General features: G+C 35.3%; 1 long non-coding RNA gene across 1 annotated transcript in view; it reads left to right on the top strand.

The window, feature by feature from the left end:
• The window catches only part of LOC127540067 (uncharacterized), a 207,159-nt gene extending 190,412 nt beyond the window's left edge, over positions 1-16,747 (top strand). The window contains exon 4 of the long non-coding RNA XR_007948093.1: positions 16,567-16,747. This is a non-coding gene — a long non-coding RNA (uncharacterized LOC127540067). The remainder of the gene's footprint in view (positions 1-16,566) is intronic.
• Positions 16,748-17,145: the final 398 nt, after the last annotated feature.

Below are 17,145 nucleotides of genomic sequence, written 5' to 3'. Positions count from 1 at the left end.
AGTGAGCTAATTAGGGAATCATAAAAGGATCACCTTGCAACAGTGAGGACTCGGTTGTAGTTATGTAACTTGAATTTGTAGTGGATCTAGGCAATGGTCTTGTGTTATTCTTCAGTTTCATTTACCAGCACATATATAGGGGTCTCTCTGATGGGGGAGGGTAGATTTTTGGAGGGGTACTATTGGTTACTTCCTTTAGGAAATTTCATTTTCTTGGTTCCACAAATTTAGCTCAATTGGACAGATATTTAGAATGTGGCTACTATTTTATTTTATTTTTAGCTCTGGGGTTACAAAGATAAATGTAAAACAGTACTTGTTTTCTAGAACTTATGATCTAATGGGTGAACAATTAACATATTTATAACATAAATAAGTGATATATATTTTTTCTTTTTTTTTTTTTTTTGGCTGAGGTAATTGGGATTAAGTGACTTGCCCAGTATCACACAGCCAAGAAGTGTTGAGACCAGATTTGAACTCAGGTCCTCCTGAATTCAGGGCTGGTGCTCTATCTACTGTGCCACCTAGTTGCTCTATAAGTGAGATATTTTCAAAGGATAGATCTAGTAAAGTGCCACAAGAAATTTGAGGGTGGAGCGACATTGTGAGTGTGTTAAAGTATATATACAATATAATGTAATCTCCTCGAGACTAGGAACTATTTCATTTTTCTTTTTGTATTTCAGATATCTGAAACAATCCTTTGAGTATAGTAGAGACTTTGAAACTACTCTAATTGCTGCAATTAAAAAAAAAATTGGAGGCAACTAGGGTTAAGAACTGAAAGTGAATGTACATCCATGGCTCTCCTCCAGTTTTCTGACTGTTCTATGGGAAAATAATTCCAGTTGTTACAAATGACTTGTCAATAATGGGTCTTTTTTTGACCAAGCTGTTCAGCAAACTGAGCACATCATGTTGCCTCAAGCCATCAGTGACCGGATTCATATGCTCAGGCCCGCATACAAACAAAAATGTTCATATCTGTAAAATTTTAGTAGGCACTAGCATTTTCAGCCAAGGCTTAAAGAAATGACATTCTGTCTGTCTGTTGTAATAACATAATATTAACTCTGTACAGATGCTTTCAGAAGTACAATGCAGAGCCCCAGAGATGCCTAGAAGCACACATGAGAAAAGCACAATCATTTATGAAGACCTAAGAAATAAAGACTTGCAGGATAAACTTTTCACCATGACAAAGTAAAGGAGCAGATTCCAGTGTAAGACTGACAATGAGGGATAATGAACATAACCTTAGAGTCCAAGTCAAACACAGTATTAAGAGTTGGAGGGAGATATCTGCTCAGTCAGGGTAAGATAAGATATTAACTACTGATACAACTTGGCATTGGGAGAAAATGAACTCAAATTAGGTAGAAGCTGCATTAATTCTCATATAGATCCAAAATGTTTATGGCAGGTCTCTTTGTAGTGGAAAGAAACTGGAAATTGAGTGGATTCCCATCAATTGGAGAATGGTCGGGTAAATTGTGGTATATGAATGTTATAGGATATTATTGTTCTGTAAGAAATGACCAGCAGGATGATTTCAGAAAGGCCTGGAGAGACTTTGATGAACTGATGCTGAATGAAATGAGCAGAACCAGGAAATCATTATACACTTCACCAACAAAACTATATGAAGAAGAAAGATCACATACATTATATGTGTGTGTATATATATATATATATATATATATATACACACATATATATGTATGTATATATATATATATATGTATGTGTGTGTATATATATATACACACACATACATACACATACACACATATAAAATGCCCTCTAATGTTCAATTAACCTAGACAAACCAGGGAATGGATAGGAATTCTGTTGGACAAACATCATAATGACTCATCCAATTCTACTTCAAACCATTTTATTTTTCTAGTCCATTGGTTTACTTTTATTAATCTATGATATTTCATGACTTATAAAAGTTTTAATTTTCATTTCCCTCTTTAGCTTCCTACCCTAAGTCTAGGAAGAGAACATCCAGGGAAATTTTATTTTATCTCTACATATTATTTCTTGTCTCTAAGTCAGGATCTTTCTTCTCTCCATTCCATTGTGATTCACTTTTAAAAAATGTGCTGTGGAAACTTGAAATGACACTCAAAAACTTCAACAATTTAGTAAGGCATTATTTCCTTTTGCAGAAATCATGTTGCTTTTCTTATAATTTGTTAGTCTTTTTTTTTTCCTTAGAGTTCAATTTATTATAGATTCTACCAATTTCCCTCCTGTGGAAATAGAAGTCAAGATACCATACATTAGAGTCTGAAGGACTCTTGTACACTGTCAAATTCATTACCTTTATTTTGCAGTTGGGGAAACTGAGGCCCAGTATTTTGACTTCCTTAAGGTCTTAGAGCCAAGAAATCCTGGTTCTGTTTAACTCCAGATGTTTCAATCTATAGCTTGTCAAAAGTCCCCTGGGCGCCTCATATGCTGCAACCATATTTACAAGCTCATAGTCTCATAGCATTATGTGTGACACAGGTTGTTCTTTGGTGAACAGCTCCCTGATTTTTATCCTTGGATATCTAGAGCTTTCAGGTAGGTGATGCTCATTGCGGTGACTGATTAACCTACTTTAATTTTGTTGGCTGGGCTGAAGATAATCTGTTTTTAATGAATAATATGTAGTTGTTCAGTCATCTTCTCCTTTCTGATTTTGTGACCCCATTTTGGGTTTTCTTTACAAGAATCCTGGAGTGGTTTGCCACTTCTTTCTCCAGCTTATCTTACAGGGGATGAAACTGAAACCAACTGGGTTAAATGATTTTCCCAGGGTCACACAGCTAGTAAGTGTCTGAGGTCAGATTTGAACTCGGGAAGATGAGTTTTCCTTACTTCAGGCCCTTACTCTATCCATTAGGCCAGCTAGCTGCCTCATTGACTAACATGCAAATTGGCAATGAGCAATACATATTTATGTGAAAATACTTTTCCCAAGTGGAAAAAAAATTCCATAAAGAATTCTCTACTATTCCAACAAGAGGAGACCTTTGTCATCTGGTTCAAAAATAGAGGAGAAAACTCCACACCTGAACAACTTCCCAATGTATTTGTGACTTGAGAGTCCAGTAGTATTTTCTTGTACTCTTGTTCTACTCCCCCTCGGTCTCAGGATTGCAACTGTGATGGAATCCTCTAATCTCATAAGATGTCATTCTTTTCTATCAGCAAGCCATGCAGCTCAGATTACTGGTGTATGCTTTTGGATTTTCTACCACTTCTCCTCTCTGTATTTGGTTCCAATTTACATCTATCAAAGACCCAGAAAAAGGTTTTTGCTTTGTCAAATTGTTCAATATCTGAAATAAATGTGGTTTATCAAAAAAAATTATCTTCCCCTCTGCTGCATGCTACATTTTAAGACTGTCTGGTCCTCTCTATCTGAATTGTAACTCAAACTTCTTGTACACATTTGTCTCTTCCTATTAGAATGTGGATTCCTTGAGAATGGAGAGTGTATCCTCAGTGCTTAACCGAATGCTGGGAACAAAGTGAATAGTTACTAAGTATTTTTTCATTCATTTATTTCTGATCATCTAGGTTAGGTTGTGAGGGAATATCAAATTTTTAAAAATGGAATTCAATTATTGTATTTAACAATCTTCTATTAAGCACCCTACTACTTATAAAGCTTTGTAGTAGGCAATGGCAATTTACAGATAAATAAGAGAGATTAAGTCATAACCAAAAATCCTAAATGTCTGCCTCTGAGCATCACTTAATCTCTCGGTACTCCCAGGATACTAAGTCTATAAAGTACTGAGCAGTTGTCCGTCTACTGTGGGACAGTGAGATGTACTCGGAGGAACTCCGAATGTCATAGATTATTTTTTTTCTTCCATTTTCTTTTTAAAAAATAGGTATTTTTGTTTTATATCACCAGTGCTTTCTGATATCTTCCTCTTTTTCCCTGCATCCAGATAGGGGGTGGAAACATTTATTAAGCACCTACTATGTGCCAGGCACTGTGCTAAACACTTTACAAATATCTTGGTTAGTCCTCACAATAACCTTGTGATGTAGGTGCTGTTATTATCCCCAAAGCAGACAAAAGGTTAAGTGACTTGTACAGAGTCATACAACTAGTAAATTCTATGACTAAATTTTAAGTCAAGTCTTCTCTATTAATGTAGAATAAAAAAAAAGGGGCCGGGGCAAGGGCAGAGTGAGGATTCAGCAAAACTCAACAAAATGTCAACCAAATCTAATACTCTATGCAATGTTCCACTCTCATAGTTCTCTACCTCTATAGGGGAGAGAAATACTATCTTACACATTTTCTTAGGGGGTTTAGCTTGATCAGCATAAATATATAGCATTCAGTTTTGGTTATTTTATGGTTGTATTACATGTAGTTCTCTCTAGTTAAACTGTTGTAGTCAATGCAGTGGATCAAGGCTGGGAATTGAAGTCAGAAAGTCAGGAATTCAACTAAATTCAAAGCCTGCCTCACACTAGCTGTGTGAAGCTAGGCAAGTTATTTGAACTCTCTCAGACAAAGTTTCCTGGAATATAAAAAAGATGATAATAATAGTTCATACAAGTTCTTGTGAGGGCCAAATGAGGTGATATTTCTAAGGTGCTTTGCACATCTTAAAGGCTATAACAATGTGGCTCATGATTATTTTAAAGTCTCTCTCACGAACACTCCCTACTCTTGAATCTCTGAATGTCTTTGTCCTCCATGATCATGAATAAAGTGCTTCTGGAACTCCTCTCTTCAGCTTTATTTTTAAGTTGTCTTTCTATATTAGAATATAAGTTCCTTAGGAACAGGGACTATCTTTCTTTTATTTGTATCTCTTGTACTGAACAAGGCTCCAGACACATAGTAAGTACTTGTTGACTTAACTTATTATATTATAATATATTATTATTATATGTATACTAATGTTATTATATTTTATATGATACAAATGTTATTATATTTTATATATGTTATCATATATTATTATTATGCTATCACATTTTATTTCTCTGGCTCTGATTTATTTCACTTTGTATCACTTCATATAAGGTTTCCTTCTAATCTCTTCAAGTACACTAATCAACTCTTCTCAATTTCTTCATCTGTAAAATGTTGATAATACCTATAGGACCTTCTTCATGTCTCAAAAACAATAATTATCATTGAGTATCTACTATATACCACTATTGTTCTGGTCACTTAGATTTTAAATAGAAAATATGGAACAACTCTTACTCTCAAGGAGCTTATGTTTAAATGAGGTAAATACATGTAAAGGGCTGAAACTCTGAATAGGTGCACTGGAATCAGACAACCGAGCATTTAAAGCTAATTACCAATTGGACAATATTCTATTAGCATATGCTTGGAAAATGGTCCTTCTCATTATTCTGTGCTGGCTCAATCTTTTGGTGTGTACAGACAATTGTAGGTGGGATTAGGGGGTGGAGTAAGAGAACCCAGAGTGACTTTAGTGGTGGAAGAAGAGAAGGGAGGTTGTGGAGAGCTTGTGTCCATCCCCTTCACTTCTCCCCCTAAAGACCAAGAATAAAGACCCAGGACTTTTGCTTATCCTGACTCTGGCTGATTTTAAGGTATCCAGGGTGCTAACCTGGACTTCACAAATACATATTGTTGTTATGGAATAAATATAAAGAGAATAAATACAAGGTGCTTATGGAAAGAGAATATTGAAATTTGGAGAGATTGGAAAAGGCTTCAAATCGGAGAGAATGCTTGAGCTGCATCCTGAAAATGAATATAAGTGGGGGAAGTGATGGGGTTTGGGTTCCAATTTATGAGTATATGGCCAAGGCAAATGCATAGATGGAGTAGCATGTAATCTAGAGAAGGTCAGTTTGGATCAGGAAGTAAAGAATATATAATGATTCTGGAAAGTTAGGTTGGGACCAGGTTATGAAGAACTTTAATTATCAGAGGAGTTTCTATCTGATTTCAGAGACAATAAGAAACAATTGTAGTTTGAGTAGAGGAGTGATTTGGTTAGAGAAAGAATGAGAAAAGAGATGATTGCTATAGTTTCATTAGCCATACAAATGCTTTTTAAAACTTCTTGTAAATTCCTTTGCTTTTTCATTATCAGGCATGAAACCAAACAAACAACATGCAAGTTGCTATTCTGCAGGCAGGAAGAAACTATTGATAATTTTTTTTAATGTGAAGCTTCTTTAAGCGTCGTAGTCTGTATTAGAAAGTCTGGCCCCTTTCCCTCTGCTTTGTGGCCCAGTTCTGTACTAATTTCCTAGAAGTGCTCCAGTTCCCCACCTTATAATATTTATAATCCTCTTTTCAATGAGAAAATGGATCTTACTAGGAAGTCATATCTGATGGAGGCTGAAATAAGGAATTCTCAGGAGTAAAAAGATAAAGGCATAATTTAAATTCATTTAGTTGAAAAGATGAGGCCAGATAAAAGTGCAGGAAACAGGAGACAAATGTCTTGGCATTGGAAAGAGACAGACAGTGGACTTGGCTGCTGTCCACCAGCACTATTCACTTGTGCTGAGGATTTCTGGGCAGCTGTGAGTGGCTGTGGTGAGTTTCTGCCCTGGTGGTGTGCATCAAATGAGGAAATGCTTAATGAAAACTTCTGGGAAATTTTGGGTATGAAGAATGGACTTTAAGAGGATAGAAAGAAGAGCAAAAAGGGAAGGGAGAAGAGGCCTTTAGAAAAATAGTGTAGTTTAAGATAACTATTGCCTTGGTAATCATTCAACTTTTTCCAGGTATGTATTTTGGATTTTAGAAAATAAAATCAGGAAAATTTTGTGTTTTGTATGCAATAAGTAAAAAAAGTAAACTGAAAGCCATTTTAACTTAGAAGAACCTTAAACTTATTTCTACTTTTTGTGTGTATGGGGATAGGGTAGGGCAGAAGTTGTTGAGTAAAACAGGAACATTGAGGTTCAAAGGGAGAATAATATGACATTAAATGTGATAAGTAATAAAGGAAAAAGACGAAGGCAAAATAAGATTTCCAACAAGGAATAGAACACTTCCTACTGTTGCATTCATTTGTTATTAGAAAAAGATTCTAGATAGTTTTAATTGTAAAGAGTAAGAAAGGGGGTGCAAAGAAACCACTTTTTGGAAAGAGAAATCTACCAAGGAAACACATGAGTGAGGAAACCCCAAGAGCTCAAGGAAAGGCACATCTCTGCACCTCTAAACATTTCTGTCTTAGGAATTTTATATAAAAGTTTGTTGATAAAGGTAGTTTTCCTGCTGAATACATAAGCTGCTTCCACTCTGAAGTGAGTTTATTGAATCAGTAGACATAATATCTATAGCTAAACTAATTGATTCTCTGAATCACTTTCCTATTACTTCCAGTCTTTTACTCTGGCTTGGCTTTCTCATCAATAGCAAATGTAATATATCATTTCTGGCCTTAAAATTAATCGATACAGATCTGAAATCTGTCCTTTCAATTCCATTTCTGTCTCTGCCTCCTTATCTATCTCTCTATCTCTTTCTCATCTTTCTGTGTTTTTCCTACAAACAATTCCAATTTAGGTTATGATTAATAATTCAATTCTTCTCTTCAGCCTATAATCAGATAAATCTATACCAAGACCATACAACAGTTATTATGTTTATATTTCTCCAGTACATAACAACTTGTCACACTTAAAACTCAGTAGCAATTCATTGCCCAAGCATTTGGACTCAGAGTAATTCTAAACAATTGCCTGCCAGAGAAACTGTTTTCTTTAAAACCCTGAACAAAACAGACTTAACTAAACAACATATCTTAAAGCAAAGATATATTATATGATAAAGAGCTAGAGTTGCATTAATGACGTTAGATAAGACTATAATAAAATTAATAAAGTTGAGAGAAGCAGATAGAAGTAGCTGGTAGGTGCTAGTAAAGCTCTTGCATTAGGCATTTAGAGTATTCTCTTTGATCAAATATCACTCAATATCTGTCACATCTTCAGAGGAGATTTGAAGGATTTTCTTCTAAAATGAAATGAACAATGGATAGAATTATTAGTGTAGGGAAATTCCATGAATGACACTTTTTTGTTGTCTAAAGCTATGTTCTCATTAGTATGGGGAAGCTCAAGGTGTGGAAATTCCATTCACTGATGGAGCTAGGTAAGTGATCTCTAACTTACAGTATTAGAGAGTTGATGAGTACACTAAAAAGTTAAGTGATATGTCCATAATCAAACAGCTAGAATATGTTGGGCGTAGGATTTAAAACTCTTTTTGAATTCATGTGAGATCTTTTTTTCCTCTACCACTTTGCTTCTAATAACCAATTGTGTAGATTTTAAAACATATATTTTAGTAGCTTAATGAAATCTTGCTTTCACTGGTGATTGTCTTCATTCCAGAAGTGCAGATTGCAACCAATCTGTGTCTTCATATCTTGTGCAAATCTCAGGAATAAACAAATCATAGTACATGAACATGATAAAGTATTACTGTACTATTTTTTAAAATGACAAATATAGAAAATGCTGACAGGAATGAAAAGATTTTAATTGCTGAACAGATACAAAATGAAGTAAACAGAACCAGAAATAGTATGCACAATGACTGCAACAAAATAAATGGGGAAAAAAGTAAAGCTGAATGTGTTGGCCTCCAAAAAGAAATGTGAAAACTATATCCTTTTCCCTTCCTTTCAGAGATGAATGACTATGGATGTGGAATTCTACAGATGCTATTGGATAGTTAAGGGTTGTTTAGTTTTATTGAAGTGATTTTTTTCTTTGTTTCTATTCTTTGTTATAAATGGTGGTTCTTTGAATGGATAAGGGAGTTACTATCCCTCCCTTGTACTACCTATTAATTACCTTTCATTCTAACCCCTGACTAACCTACCTCCATTTCTAATCATATATAATAATTTGATATTTATATTTTGCTGATATTTACACGTTGCTTCAATGCATGTATCATCTTATTTGAACTTCAAGACAACCTCATTGAAGGAAGGAAGGAAATAAGCATTTATGAAATGCCTACTACATTCCAGAGGCCTTTTGCTAAGCACTTTATAAAAATAACCATTTTAGATCCTCATAACCCTGGTATCTAGATGCCATTATTATTCCAATTTTTACAGTTGAGGTAGAAAAAAGTTAAATGCATTGCTCAGGGTCACACAAGTCTTCTTGATTCCAAACTTTTCTATTTTTCCAAAATAGATTTCAAAATAGATTCCAAACTACTCTATTTCTATTCCAAACAATTCTATTCACTGAGCCATCTAGTTATCTTATGAAATATTCAATATTAATAATACTATAATACTAGTTATATATGATATATTTATATAATTAGTTATATGATATATAACTAAATGTAACTATATATAGGATATATATATAACATACAATATAATATTGGGTGCAATATAACATATGCTATGTTATTTATAATATAATATAATATAATATATCAATCATATTAAACATAGATATTGTTACTTCTATTTTTCAAATCAGGAAAATAAGACTTAGAAAAGTTAGGTGACTTGACTTAATCACACAACTAGTAAGTATCACCAGCAAGATTTAATTCAAGGTCTAAATACAGTATTCTATTCACTATTTTTTCTCAATTATTTCTTTGTTTTTAACAAAAGTGGTCATCAATGACCACATTTTCAGGTTGATTCTGACTAAAATCAGTCTGGGATAAGAATAAGTAATATGTAGTTTCTCAATTGTAATTCAGTCCTCCACTTCCCACATTCCACCCCTCTCCTTAGGACATCAGCAATATATTGGACCTTACTCAACTGCAACTTTCAATTCTATTCTACCAGAATTTCTGGCTCTGTTCTTATCTATTGACTCACTGTACATTGGATTTGTCTTTAGTCTGCGTGGAGCAACTTCCACCAGTTTCTATGGAGGCTCCACTGTTCATTTATGGAGTAAAGTAAGTAATCGTTTGAGAAAGATCTATGAATGAAAAGAGGATTTTAATAAAATTGAAAGTAAGAAAACTATTGAATGAATAAATAAAACTAAGTGTTGGTTTTATGAAGAAAACCAACAAAATAGTTAAACCTATAGTTAATATGATTAGGAAAAGCAAAGAAGAAAATCAAATTGAGAAAGATACATTTCAATATGTGTGTTTGTGTGTGTGTGTTTGTGTATGGAATGACATAAAAAGAACATTACATCTAATCTCTGATCACTTTATCTCTTACCCCAGCTACCTTCACCAATCTTTTTGCCAGTACCATGAGGCTAACAAATTCCACCTCCACTTTCACACCCCTCACCCATTTCCACCAATAACCATGTGAAATAGGGAGGGAAGTGATCATTCCTGTATTTATTTAACCATTTGGCCAAGGTAGACACAGGAAAATAATAATAAACATTACAGTTTAGTGGCCAAGGTAGACATAGAAAAACATCTAGAACTGAAAAAGATCTGGAATTGTTACAATGACAAGTGTTTGAGCCTAAGTGATTCTTAAGAAGGAACACAATTTTCTTGAAATTCCAAGAGAAAAGCCCCAATTCCTCTACTGTCCAACAGGCATGGGGAGTACTCCACCTGCTTTACTTAATGCAAGGGCAACACCCTGCAGCAACATTTTCCTCTTGAGTGTTTCTTAAAGGTTACAAGAAACCTCTATCTGAGATAGTTGGAGAGCGACATATCCTGGGAGACATTTCTCTTTTAGCAGAGTACATTTTAGAATTCAGTTCTGCACAACTGAACATGGGCAAAAGAAGATAATCCTACAAACCAATCCTGAAAATTGTTTCTGTGTTGTTCCTAAAAACATGAGGGCAGGAAGGGGAAATGAATATAGCAAAGGTTTCTGGCAGAAAATCAAGTGAGCACAGTCAGGATTCTTGACAGGCAAGGTGAGCAGTCAGAATCACCAACTTAATCCTAAGGGACTTATGTGAGTTTCCCCAAATGGTCTTAGAGAAATGTGGGAAAAAATCAATATGTTCTGGGAGGAAGGGGGCCATGAACTCAGACCCAGTGTGAAGTGGTTATTAGGGTGAGAGAAAGTCTTCTTTTGCTCACATTGGTCCTGGAAAGGAAAGTTGGAATAATCCTCACTAACACTTGAAAGTCTATCTTATATTATTATCACTCAGCAACTTCTGTTATTCACAGGAACAAAAATTTTCACATATTCCAGATCACTGTGGCTGTTTTATTCTAGCCCCCCCGGGTCATTCTTGAGTTTACCATCTTCTACTGATTATTGACTCTTACCCTTACATTGGCCACGTAGTGTCAAATTCAAATAGGAATGGGGTCACATAAGGGTCCCTATGGGCTGCACATGGACTTAGAGAACCCCACTTTAATATTATATATGTCTTATTGTATTTTTATTTGTTTGGTATTTTCCAATTATACATAATCTGGTTCAGGCTGCACTTGGGTCATACTGTGGGTCACAGGACACATTTGACATCTCTGTATTAAAAGGTTTCAACATTTATGTTGATTCTTCTTTAAATTCCCTGACCTCTCCATTCCTCAGTGTCCTTCAAATCTGTGACCTACTCTTTCATTATGCTTCAACCACCCAAAGGAATGGTCATGCATTGAATCTTACCAATACCTACTTAATTTAAAATTTTAATATTCCTCTATCTAATCATAATCCCTTATCATTCAATTAGGGACAGCTAGGTGGCACAGTGGACAGAGTGCTGGGACTGAAGTTCGCTTTCTGAATTCAAGTCTGGCTTCAGATACTTGTTAGTTGTGTGGCCTGAGTAAATTACTTAATTAAAAAATAATTCAACAAAAATAATTCAATTTCTCTTTGTTTCATCCCTCTTAAACATACTCTTTGCCCTTATCAAGACATCAAAGCCCTTCATCCTTATATATTCTTAATTTATAATCCCTCTCCTGATTTATTCCCTCCTTTCTCAAGACGGACCTCATATATCCAATTCAATAGTATGTTGTCTGTACTCAAGACCTTTGCCCCCCTTGTAGTATTGCCACTTATCCCTTAGCAAACCTCAATTCTGGATTATTTCCACCATTGAACTTTTCTATTCTTATTCATGCACTACTAAATAGAACTGGAGGAATGGACACATCATAAATTCTTGTTATGAAACTTCAACTGGATTTTCATTACAGCAAGACAATCCTTTTATTATTTTTAATTGATTCTCTATCTCATATTCCATAAAAACTTTTCCAAACCTTCTCTTTTCAAATATCCCACACATTCATCTCTCCATACCTCGATGAGGATTTTGTCACCTGCTTTAGTAAGAAAATTGAGGACATTTGATTTGAGTTCCCTTTTCTTGCATTTTCATGTCAAAACCCTTTCACAGAATCCCCCTCTAACCTCTCCTTTCTCCCAATTTCTCATGATGAACTGAATCTTCTATTTATCAAATTCATCTCCTCTACATATATTCCTAATCCCATCCCTTCCATTTTTCTTCAGAGATTATTACCTCAACTCTTCCACATTTCCCCAAAATACAATCTTAAACTCCCTATCCCCAAAATATAATCTTAAACTCTGTTAATTCCTTTCCTATTACTTTTAAAAATTGATCTTGTTCAGTAATGTCTGACTCTTTGAGACCCAAATCTCCCTCATCTTAAAATATACCTCAACATTTCCTCAAGCCCCTTCTCCTTTTCTCAGCCAATTTCCTTGGAAATTGTTTACATTTGCTATTTCCATTTTTCTCACTTGTTCAAACTTTCATAATCTAGCTTCTGACCCCATTACTCAGCTGAAACTGTTCTCCCCCAAGTAACAATGAATGATCCCTTAACTGCCAATTCCACTGATCTTTTCTTAATTCTCTTCTTTCTTAGCCTATTTTTTACATTTTATACTTACTACCTCTCCTTCTGAATCCTTTCTCCTTGGGATTTCATGACTCTACTCTCTCCTGATTCTCTCTCTGCTTTGCTAAACATCTCTTCTTGGACTCTTTTGATGGTTCAACTTCCATGCCATTCTAGATAATACGCCAAAAAAATATGTTTATTCATTCCCCCAGTCTCTGTCCCAGAGCTTCCTAATTTCTTTCTTCTCTATAATCTTTCATTGATTCCTAAAGCTTCAGTGGATTTATCTCTATGCTGATTATTCATAAATCTATATGTCTAGCTCTAGCCTCTGCTATAGGTTTTAATCCTACATTACAACAGGACATGTTACATTACATTAATCCCACATTACTTTGGGCATTTCAAACTGGATGACCCTAAGAAATCTGAAATTCAGAATTTTCAAGACAAAACTCTTTCTCCCTAAACTCACTCTTCTGGATATTGCCTCAGACAAATTACTGACCAGTCAAGATGTTAGCTTAAAAAAACTCAGATCTCCCACTGCATTCAATATCATCTCTAGTTGTCCTGATATATCTTTGCCACTGGACTCAGATAACTCTGGAGGAGAGAGTGAGACTGGTGATTCTGTAGAGCCCTGCCTTACTAAAAACCAATTCACTTGCAAGTCAAGCTATCACTTTCCTAATGTCATTGGTCCGTTTTGAGAATGAAGAACAAAACAACAATTTCTTCCAATACCATCACCATTCTTTCAGTCTCTAAGGTTTATAATCTCAGTTTCACTTTACTCATTACTCTCTTTCACGTCATATTTCCAACCAGTGGGCACCAGAAGCATCTCTTTATTCTCACTTTCTATTTTATAGCTACCACTTCAGTTCAGCCTCTCATGAACTTCTCCCCTATATGATTATAATAGCTTTGCAATTATCTCCCTAACTCACATCTCTCTCTATTGTTCTTCATCTTCCACATTGCTGTAGTTCCAATTATGGCAATCCCCTATTAAACAAATTCTTACCTCTAGGATCAAATATAAAATTCTTTTAGGCTTTAATATATAAAATTCCGTTGGGTTTAAAATGTTGCCCAATCTTTCTTTCTCTCCTCATTGTACATTTCTCCCACTCTGACACTGTGCAGTCTAGCTAAATGTCTTTTTGCTATCCCTCACATGTAGAGCCCCATTTCTATACTTTTGCATTGACTCATGTCTCACACTGGAATCCATTCTGTTCTTCTGTTTCTGATGCTCTTTTTCATAAAGCCTTTCCTGATCCCCAACTGCCAGTGCTCTACTTTTGAAACTCCTTTTCATTGAATGATTTTGTATTAATTTGAATTTTTCTTTATATTATGTATATATTTATACAAAGCTTTTTTATGTCCCCCTTTAGAATATTTTGATTGGTTGGTTGTTGTCCTCCATTCTTGAAGAGAACCAAAATGACATTACTATGTTAGAGTCGAGTTATAGAGTGTGCAACCATGGCTGATCAGACCATTATGAGCTTGAGTACAAATAGTCCATGTGAACATTTGGGGCAGATCCTCTAAATTTGTACATCTTGGGTTTCTTTGGAGCTACTTCAATTTGCTTTGCTCATAGAGTACAGCACTTTCTCTAGTGAGGGCACACCATGCTGGGTGGTCCTGTGTCAGAATCTCCCATGTCATGCAATCGATTTCAGAGTTCTTAAGAGAGACCTTGAAAGTGTCTTGGATTGCTTTTTTTCGGACCACCACATGAGCACTTGTCTTGTGTGAGTTCTACATAAAATGGTTTTAGGCAAGCATTTGTTTGGTATTTGCACAAATCTGGCCAGCCCATCTGAGTTGTGCTCTCTGCAGTAGAGTTTGAATCTTGGGAAGTTTAATTTGAAAAAAAACCTCTCTGCCTTTAGAATCTTCCTAAGCAATTCAAGTGGAAGTGATTCCATTTCCTGGCAGAGTGCTGATATACTATCTAGATTTCACAAGCATACAATGATGAGGTCGGTGTAAATGGCTCTATAGACTCTCAATCTGGTTTAGAATATATAAGCTCCAAGTGCATAGCTATTGTATTATTCATTGTATTTAGATCCTTTGTACCTGATAGAAAGTTTGAAACATAGAACACAAATTCCACTGATAGAAGGTGAGCTACTGGAGAGTAGGGACCACTTACATCCCTACTGCCTACCATAGCACCTGGTACCTAGAACTTGACACTTTATAAGCCAGAGAACATGATTAATTCATATAGTTGCCCACCACGAAGAAAGACTTATTATTAGGGCTGAAATTAGAGGAACTTTGTAATTAATGTTTTTTTTTTAATAAGGAAGGAAACAATTTTTAAAGAGAAAACCTTAAGATATCCATTGAGATCCAATGTTTTTTCCGCCTTTGTCTTTCCTTGATGCTATATCAATGCCAGGATAAGTCTTCCCCTTAATAGCAAGTGCAGTGCTCTGCTGCCTGTTACTACTTATGACAAAGTAGGGCTTCTACTCTCCTGGCTGATTCTGCTACAGGTCACACATCCCGAAGATGGGAAATGTGCTTGGTCCCAAGGGGCGAATATGGAGACCATTATATCATCTCACACCCTGGGAGAAGCTCCTCTTTTCAGACCAGCTGAGCATCATTTGATTGTAGAGCATCGTTATCTATGACCTCTAAGTAGGGTCACTTTTGTAACGGCATAGAGAAAGCTTTCAGAAGTGAGTGAGTGCTCAGAGAAATCAGGTAATATGCTCTGTCCATTTCAGTGATCGTTTCTGACAGTGCTGATAGAATGACTTCTTTTGTGGTCCATTGATTTCAATGTCAGGCAGATGAAAAGTAGCATATCGATGAGACCTTTGTCATTACTTTGCCCAGAGTGTCTTGTTGAGTAAAAGATCAAGACAGAAAAGCAACTTAGGTGACTTTAGCAACATTAGTTTTCTTGATTCTGCAAGAAAGAGTATCCTTTATGATATAGATGCTTGTTGACAGAAGAATATGTTGGGGTATTTTTTTTTAGTAATTGCTTTTATTTGTTTTCACAGCAAACAGGATACCAAAAAAACAGCCCACAAATAGAAATTTCCAGGGCACACTGTTAATGCAACTACAATTGAGATGCATTTTCAACATTTATTGTACTAAGGCTAAGCATTTTCTATAGGTTAAGATTTAAAATAATGATTACACGCTCATATTAGAGAGAAAAGTGATCTTGATAAAAAAGCTTATCTTGATAAAACATGTTTTACTCTTAAACTCATTGGAACTATGGCATAATAAGTAAAGGGATTACTGATGATCCTTCAGAGAGATTGACCTCAGATACAGCATACATAGTTCTGTCAAGATCTCCAAAGCTCTTCCTAGTGGGTGTATGTAGGGGATTGGTGCTTCAATAATCTTTTTTTAATGGAAGGTTGTTTCTTCATATTGGTCATGACTCCTAATAGTGATAAGAAACCAATCTTAGTTTCCACCTTGCTTCAAGTGTTAGAAATAGGCAAACAAACAAGGATCTATTAAGTGCCTGGTCAGTTGATTTATAATTACTGCAATTATTTTAAAACAGAATACAAGGTTTTATATATGGATGATTAACCATGTCATTGAATCCTTACTCCAAATTAATAAACTTTATTGGCTCCCAAAACTCCTCTGACATCTAAAGCTCTTCATGGTTTGACCAATTTCTGTCCTTCTAGTCTTCTAGTAAATTTCTCCCATTCATATATTCTATTTTTCAGATATTCAGGCCTAATTGTTCCATAACTTGTACCCAGAACTGATGGCTGAAACCAATGGATGAAGAAGAAAAAAAAGCTGGAAAAAAAAGACAAAGGGCATAGGACCATGCAATGAGCATTTGTGACAGAGTTCCAATATATCACAAATTGGATGGAGAAGAAATAAAGAATGCATTTTGTTTTTCTGTGCCCCATTGAAAGGGTAAAATTCCTTCCTTTACAAGGGAAGATGGCTCACTAACAATCCAAGCCTTGGACCATTCTCAGATTCATCCTTCCTGGTGGGCTATACATAACATAGACAACATTGTTATTGCTTCTAATCTAACACTTTAGAACTTTGGAAGCTGGTTTCAGTCATGATGTTAATGCAGTATGATGACAAAAAGTCTCCTGCTTGCACTGAGGAACTAGAAGGGTTGTTGACTCAATAGAGATGGAACCAAAACTGATATTGCATGCACAGATTTGAGCAAATGATCTGTCTCTTGTTTTTGTGGCTTTTGAGTAAGAAAGACAACAGTCAGTCAGAGATAGGGCAATAGCTGTATGATATTTTTGTTTTTATTCTTTACTGAC

Source organism: Antechinus flavipes, chromosome 6 (genome assembly GCF_016432865.1).
Source record: "Antechinus flavipes isolate AdamAnt ecotype Samford, QLD, Australia chromosome 6, AdamAnt_v2, whole genome shotgun sequence".
NCBI lineage: Eukaryota > Metazoa > Chordata > Mammalia > Dasyuromorphia > Dasyuridae > Antechinus > Antechinus flavipes.
The sequence above is the reverse complement of the archived record's forward strand: the minus strand, read 5'-3'. Positions and strand labels throughout refer to the sequence as shown.